Here is a 7,795-nt window from a genome sequence, read left to right as displayed (position 1 = left end):
TCAGGAAGACTAAAAGAAAAACTTTTTTTGTACTCTGCTCACAACACTTCAAATAAAGGAAATCCCTGTTTCCTTTTCTCACAGAATACTTCTCATACCAAATGTGTGGGAGTTTTCCCCACACCAACCAATTCTCCGGTACTCTCTGGACATGAGCTTGGTGTCCTACACCCCAATTCTGACACTACCTGGAGTTAGAGCAGACGCCACAGGTTAAGGGCTCAGTCCATTAGACTGTTTACCCTTCAGATAGATACTAACTGCAAGTTGGGTTCAATAATTTGCTAAAACAGCTCATAAAACTTTGGAAAATGAATTCTTACTAGATTACTGGTTAATTATAAAAGGATACAACTCAGGAACAGCCAGATGAAAGAGATGCATGGGGCAAGGTATGGGGGAAGGGATGTGAAGATTCCATGTCCTCTAGGGATGTGCCACCCTTCCAGCAGCTCAATGTGTTCACCAACTTGGAAGCCCTCTGAACCCCTTTGGTTAGGGTTTTTCAGGAGACTTTCTTAAAAGGCATGATTGATTAGATCATTGGCTATGGGTGACTGAACTCAATCTCTAGCCCCTCTCCCCTCCTAGGAATTAAGGTGTGAAGAGAGGGTAGGTGGAGGGTTGGACAAAAAGTTACAACCTTCTAATCCAGGGAATCATGGTTGGTTCCCTAGCAGTCATCACCCCATCCTTAGAGGCTTCCCAAAAGTCACCTCATTACCATGAACTTGTGTGTGGTTGAAAGGGGTTTGTTATGAATAACAAAAAATGCTCCTTTCAGCTTTATCATTCCTGTGCTATTTCAGGAATTGGGAACAAAAACCAAATGTTAGAACAAGAGATACTTTCTTATCTTTCTTATCACTTAGGAAATTTCGAGGGGTTTAAGATCTCTGGCCAGAAGCCAGGAGGAAGACCAAATATCTACATTCTTACTATATCACAATATTGCAGAAGACAAACTGAACAATATGTTGGTAAATGCAACATAGTCATTCAGGACCTTTGAGAATGATTGTGTGGTTGGCGTTCTGCTGGAAGCTGAGACACAGCTCAGCCTCTGTTCATCAAGCTGAATGCCAACTGTGTCTCCTTAGAAACAGTTTTTTCTTATTTGCCCAAAGGTGCCTCATAGCTGCTCCACCAATATTTTCCTTCACTATTGGAACAGATCTTTTTGATTTTATTTTTTTCAGTTTTGCTTAAAATGAAGTAGTTGGTTTGCTTTGAGGATCTATGTGGGACAAATTAAAGAGGCATCTTTATGTTGAGGTGTTCTTATATGAGGCTGGATAATCTTTGGTCTGTTAAATGTAAAAATTTTCTTCTGCTCAGTTGCCTTTTAAATCGGTTTATTGTGTCTGATGGTCTTCCTTTATTCCCTGATTTTATATTTTAGTTAGTAAGGCCTTCCCTACCCCAAAGGAATAAAAATATTCTTCTATATTTTTTTCTAGTACTTACAGAGTTTTATTTTATACCTTTCTATATTTAAACCATCTGGAAGTTGTTTCTTATATATGGTATGGACAGGTGAACTTTCTTTCTTTCCAATGTATAACCAATTTTCCCAACACCATTTATTGAATAACTCATCCTTTCCTTTCTCAACTGATTTGAAATACCCCTCTGATGATATACTAAGTCCCTATATGCACATGAGTTTGTTCTGACTATTTCTTTTCATTTGCTTGCCTACTTCTGCACCAGTATCCCCCATTTTCATTATTTGTCACGAGCACGGTATAAAGACATAAGTTGTGTCTTTCCACAATGTCAGCTTTATTCAGTCATAAAGTGAGGTTAACATAACTGTAAAGTAGTTTCGGGATTTTGAGCTCCATGACATTTCACTATGCATTTAACTTGGCTTCATACACGTCACACAAAACAAAGCACACTACAAAGTCAAACAAGAACAAAACACAACAAGGGGTAAGAAATTAATGAATAAATATGAAGTCAGCCCATGAAGGAACCATTTAGGTGAGGCCTTGGCCTAGTCTAGGTTGGCTCTAGGTGCCTACAGCTTATGATGTTCAAGCAGTGGAGGGTCTCTGTTATGTTTGGAGATCAGTCAGACAGAGCCTTTGCTTCAGTTGCCTTTTTAATTTTTTTTTTTTTTTTAATTTGAGAGATAGCATAAGGCGGGGAGGGGCAAAGGGAGAGGGAGAAGCAGACTCCTCACCGTGCAGGGAGCCTGACGTGGGGCTCAATCCCAGGACCCTGGAATCACGACCTGAACCGAAGGCAGACACGTAACCAACTAAGCCACCCAGGCGCCCCAGCATTCTCATTTTAAACATGAGGAACTTAAGGTTCAGATAGTTTACATAATTTGTCTGAGACCAAATACTATCAGAAGTAAGCTCTATCAGATACCAATACCTTTTCCATTATACCTCATTATCAGTCTTGTGTTCTTCATTTTAAAAATATTACTCAGATACTTTCCTGAATACTGGCTTTGATCTGGGGAGAGAGAAGAGAATGTGACCTCATCAGAGACTTCAGGAAGGGAGATACATAATTGATGGGGTACAATGAACATTTATTATTTTGGCTTCTTGGTAGGCAACTCTTTGTATTTTTCAGAAATAACTCAGATCCTACTTGAGAAGCCAAAGCAGGGAGAAATGTCCTTTTCTCACTGTCTGACACCTTGTGGATAAGCATGTGATCTAGGCTGAACCATATACTGCCATCTGGACATTTTCATCTGGAGGGAGTGGTGCTTAGGGGGAGCTCAGTGAGCAACGAGTGTTGGGCAGCAGCTGAAGTATTCGTGGCACCAGAATAAGGGATGTGCCTTGGTTTCTGCCCAAGCCTGGATTCTTGTCCCTCCATCGATTATGGCAGCCACTGATGCCCTTTCAATAAAATTCTTTGTTCCTATATCAATTACAGTTGTTGCAACTAAGAACCCTGACTAGTGTAGAAATTAAAGTCTGGAGGGGCACAGGCCAGAGACCCCTTGGGGAAATGGGGAGACTGGGATTGACTTCCTGGCCCAGTTGGGGCCAAAGCTGGTGAAAATCCAGCAGGCATTAAGGTATGGGCATTTGAAACAGCTAACAAAAGTATTGCCTGTGGTCACTGGTAATAAAGTGCTGTTATGTTGTCTGGGATTTATAACACTTTGGTTTTAGACATGTAATGTAGTGGTGTGTTATTTAGCTTTAATCCTTACCCTAGGGGCATCAGTTAACATTTGAAATACCCCAATCAGGAATACACCCTCCTGGGATTAGTTAACTTTGGAAGAATTTAGTTAAGAGCCTTACCCCCAAAAAATTATCCATTTTTCCCCGATGCCACATTTATCATGTATTAAATGATCTTATATTTATGAATCTATTGCTCTATTTTGTATTCTATTCTATTGATATATTTGTCTACTTTTGTACCAATACTACAGTTTCTAAAAAATGACTGGTGTTTTGATATGTAGTAGAAAAATATCCTTGTATTGTTTTAATTTAGGGTGGACTGAACTGGTCTTGGCAATCAGATTCTGGTTCCAGAGTGGGCAGAAGAGAGAAACCACACCTCTTATAAAATATCATCAAAGATTAGTCCTGCAGAGATGTGCTCTATCTAACGATGGCCCCTGGCTTGCATACAGTATTCCAGACATGACCAAGGCAAAGTAGGAGATTTTTTATAAACTCCCATGCCCAGAGTTCTATTGTGTAAATTTCTCTCAGTGTAACTCCTGTCTTTAGGGACCGACTCTTCCTCCATTTAAACATGCACTTTGCAGCCGATGAAGAGTATTGGGTATTTTATGAGCATAAACTGATATAAGGTTAGATCTCCCCCAGCCTGTCCTGTGCAGTTAAAAATCATTAATTTATACTTTATTATAATAACAGATATTAGATGAGAAAAATCACACAACAGCCTAACACAGAGATTACTTTCATTTTTCTGTTTTTGTGCAATTCTTATTAATTCTTGTTCAAAATATTCATAAGCACATCTAACTTTACAACTGTACTCATAGAATAGGAAATAATTAGAACACAGCTTCAAGTGAAGTTAATCTGAGGGGAAGCAAACAGAAAATTGTGGAGGTTTTGGTGGAATGAATCTGAAGCCTGCTGCAGTAAAACACTGAAGGCTTTACAATGTTTTCCTGCATAAAACTCAAACTTTAAGTAGCTGCTTATGAGGCTAGGGAAGGCAGGAGTCTAATGTGTGTCTCAGGATACAGGGCAGCTGTTTGCCCATCAACCTCAACTGTAATTACCAAAGTAGCCCATACAGAGAGCAGAGCAGCCAAGATTGGATTCTGAAGTGATTTGCCGTCATGGAATAAGAAAGAGGTGAGCAACAGAGGAACGTGGCTCAAGAAACTAATCACAGCCAAGTGCCTATGCTTTGTTCCACTGGCTGCGGATTTTATGGAAACCCTCGTACAAATGGCATGTGTTCAGTGTGCTATAAAGAACATCTTCAAAGACAGAATAGTAGTAATGGTAGAATAAGCCCACCTGCAGCTTCTGTCAGTAGTCTGTCTGAAATCTTTACCCATCCAGTGCACAGACGACAGTGTCCCGGATGCCCAGTCACCGCTATACTCCACGTCTGCATCTGTGCAGCCAAGCCCTGTATCAAATCAGTCACTTTTATCAGAATCTGTAGCATCTTCCCAAGTGGACAGTACATCTGTGGACAAAGCAGTACCTGAAACAGAAGACCTGCAAGCTTCAGTATCAGATATGGCACAACAGCCATCTGAAGAGCAAAGCAAGTCTCTTGAAAAACCAAAACAAAAAAAGAATCGCTGTTTCATGTGCAGGAAGAAAGTGGGACTTACTGGGTTTGAATGCCGGTGTGGAAATATTTACTGTGGTGTACACCGTTACTCAGATGTACACAATTGCTCTTACAATTACAAAGCTGATGCTGCTGAGAAAATCAGAAAAGAAAATCCAGCAGTTGTTGGTGAAAAGATCCAGAAGATTTGAACTCCTGCTGGAATACAAAATCCTTTGACCATCTGCAAACTAAAAATTGACTTGAGGTTTTTTTTCCTAGTCATTGGGAATGTAGAGCAATGTATCTTGCATAGACCTTTTAATCATGCATGTCATCAGAAGAATAGATTTTTGTTTTTGTTTTGAAAATGACTCTGAACATTTATTTCCATTGCAGTTTCTGTGGCTGAAAAGACTTAAGTAAACTTTACAAGGATCATCCTTTTAAGATCATTTTAATTTTAGTTGAGTGCAGAGGGCTTTTATAACAAACGTAGAGAAATTTTGGAGGCCCGTGATTTTTCCAGTATTAAACATGCATGCATTGATCTTGCAGTTTATTTTCTCATTGTGTGTGTACATAGCTTTTCTCTGCAGCACGATCTCTGTCGATGGAGCCCCTCAGGGCACAACTAGTTACCAGTCACTGAATGTATCTTCATCCTTACGGCTGCTTCTGGGTTTTCATTAACAAAGGTTCTACATATGTTAGCATATAGTTTCTTTGCACCCACTATTTATGTCTGAATCATTTGTCACAAGAGAGTGTGTGCTGATGAGATTCTAAGTTTGTGTGTTTTTAAATTTTTTTGAGCGAGGGAAGGAAAAGCTGTAAGCATTTCATTGCCGACTGCAGGTTTCTTTCAGATTACGTTCATCGGTCTGTGTGTATACAATATGAAGAATGATCTGAAGTAATTATGCTGTATTTATGTTTACCCACCAGTCTTTGATTAAATAAAAAGGAAAACCATAAAAAAAAAGAATAGGAAATAATTAATCTTGTGTTTTCATCTCATACTGCAAGGTCTTTTCCTGTTGCTCTATTGTCTTTAGAATAACACCCCTTCCTTTGAAAACTTCCTCCCTTTTAAAAGCTGCACAATGTGGTTGATATACATATCAAATTACTAAATATTATTGTTGTTGCACCTTTGTCTCCAGGTTTTTGCTATTATAAGTAGTGCTGTCATGAGCCTCTTTTTGCATTTCGCATTTTCCTCTTTTTTAGATTTTTTTTTTCCAGGATAAAGCCCTAGGAATGGAGTTACTGTGTCAAAGAGGAAAAATAGTTTGAGTGTTGAAACATTTGTCCAGTAATTTTCCAACATTATGCAATTTATGAAATACAAATGGGTCTTGTTTACTGCAAACTTATAAACATTAGCTATTATTATCATTTGACATTTTTGAAAGGTTAGTTCTTACCCCTCTGAAATCCAGGCTATGTATTTATTCCTATTACATTTTATCCTCTTAGTTTTCGCTAGTTATTTCAGGCTGTCAAGGTGTTTTTGAAATCAATCTGTTTCTGTTATTTAATTCATTAGCTCTCATTCCCAACTTTGTGCCAATTGCCACTCCAGTTAAGGTACAGCTTTAATATCTTCATTCAAGTAACTGACAAATCATTGACTGGAACATAGTTCAATGTGATACATTTTAACTTACCCCTAAGGACCTTCTTCAAGGGTAAGATTACCCACTAATCAACTCTTGTTAGAGACCAGTGTTGAACCAGTCTTCATTTCTCCTTTAGGCTATCCCATAGGCTATACTCAATCCAGTCCAATGCAATTAAATCTATTTCTTGTGATTTAAGCTCTAAATGCCAAAATGCGTACTAGGCAGCAGTAAGTCTGCCCAATAACTTGTTGTCTCTGAGGTTCATCAGGCATTCCTGGTTTTACCAATTGAGTAACTTTGTTAAAAAAGGGAAATGTGGTCGGCGTGGCATGAATTGTTGTTAGTGGATTTATGTTGTCCTATAGTGGAAGAGCTGGTTGCTCTGCTAGAGGAGGGGGGTGGCAATAGGCCAAGGGGTTAAGCAAGAACAAAACCAGGGGTGGGCAAGTGGGGTGGAACTGAGAAGCTATTGCTTAAGCACACACAAGAGGGGCTAAACCAGAAGTAGTTCATAAGCATCGTGGACTCATTGCGAGGAAACTTAGGTCAGAGGTTCGGGTGGAAATGAAAAAATAATATTCAAGAAGTTCACAGACTTACAGTCTAATCTTACAGTCTAGCTGTGGGAAAAAGACATAAAAGTAAACAACCAAAAACTTCCAAGAAGATGAAGCAAAAGTATTTTTCCCTATTCCTCCCCCTAAGTATGACCAAAACCCCGATCATCATATATGAAATATAAGATATGATATAAACATAAGGAAACTCTCAGAGGTGAAGAGAAGGCAGGCAAGCTTGAGACTTCAGGACTTGCAAGGAACAATACGGTGGTGAGTACTCTGGCTTTTCTTTGTGTCTCATATATACCTGGGTTCTGGAGAAGCTAGAAACCTGGAAATGACAACAGACAGAGACAAAAAATAACTCCAACAAAAGCTGGCTCTCTCTAGCCAGAGGACTAGAAAGACAAAAAACTTTTAGGACTTTAAATGCTCTACTCCAGCCAAACACCACAGAAAAAGGTGTGGCCCCGACCCCCCCCCCCTTGCTATCAAAGGTTAGTGGGGACCACAGATTTTCACCTTCCACGGGGTTTAATGAGACTGCCCAAACCTCTCCCCTCCTCCCATGGTGGTATTGTGTCAGAGAAGGGCAGCTAGAAAGCAGGGACTATGAAAGCAATAGTTTCTCAGTTCCACCCCACTTGCCCACCCCTAGTTTTGTACCCCACCAGGTGGTAATGAGGCTCATCCCCTCGTCCCTGCAGGGTCAGTGGAGACTATATGAGGAGCCTGGACTTCAACTTCCACCCAGCAGTAAAAAAAAAAAAAAAAAAAAAATCCCTCCCACTCCCCACTCGGGTGGTGTCAGAGGAGAGCTAGTGGGAAGGCAGGACTTTTGTC

The 7,795-nt window shown here is 39.8% G+C and overlaps 1 pseudogene across 1 annotated transcript; it reads left to right on the top strand.

Moving 5' to 3' along the window:
• The first annotated feature begins 382 nt into the window (after positions 1-382).
• Positions 383-5,194, top strand: LOC113916077 (annotated as a pseudogene). The gene is made up of 3 exons (XR_004819988.1): positions 383-392; positions 4,068-4,088; positions 4,332-5,194. The product of XR_004819988.1 is annotated as an AN1-type zinc finger protein 6-like (transcript).
• Positions 5,195-7,795: the final 2,601 nt, after the last annotated feature.

This window comes from Zalophus californianus, chromosome 1, assembly GCF_009762305.2.
Source record: "Zalophus californianus isolate mZalCal1 chromosome 1, mZalCal1.pri.v2, whole genome shotgun sequence".
In the NCBI taxonomy this organism is placed as follows: Eukaryota; Metazoa; Chordata; class Mammalia; order Carnivora; family Otariidae; genus Zalophus; species Zalophus californianus.
The sequence above is the reverse complement of the archived record's forward strand: the minus strand, read 5'-3'. Positions and strand labels throughout refer to the sequence as shown.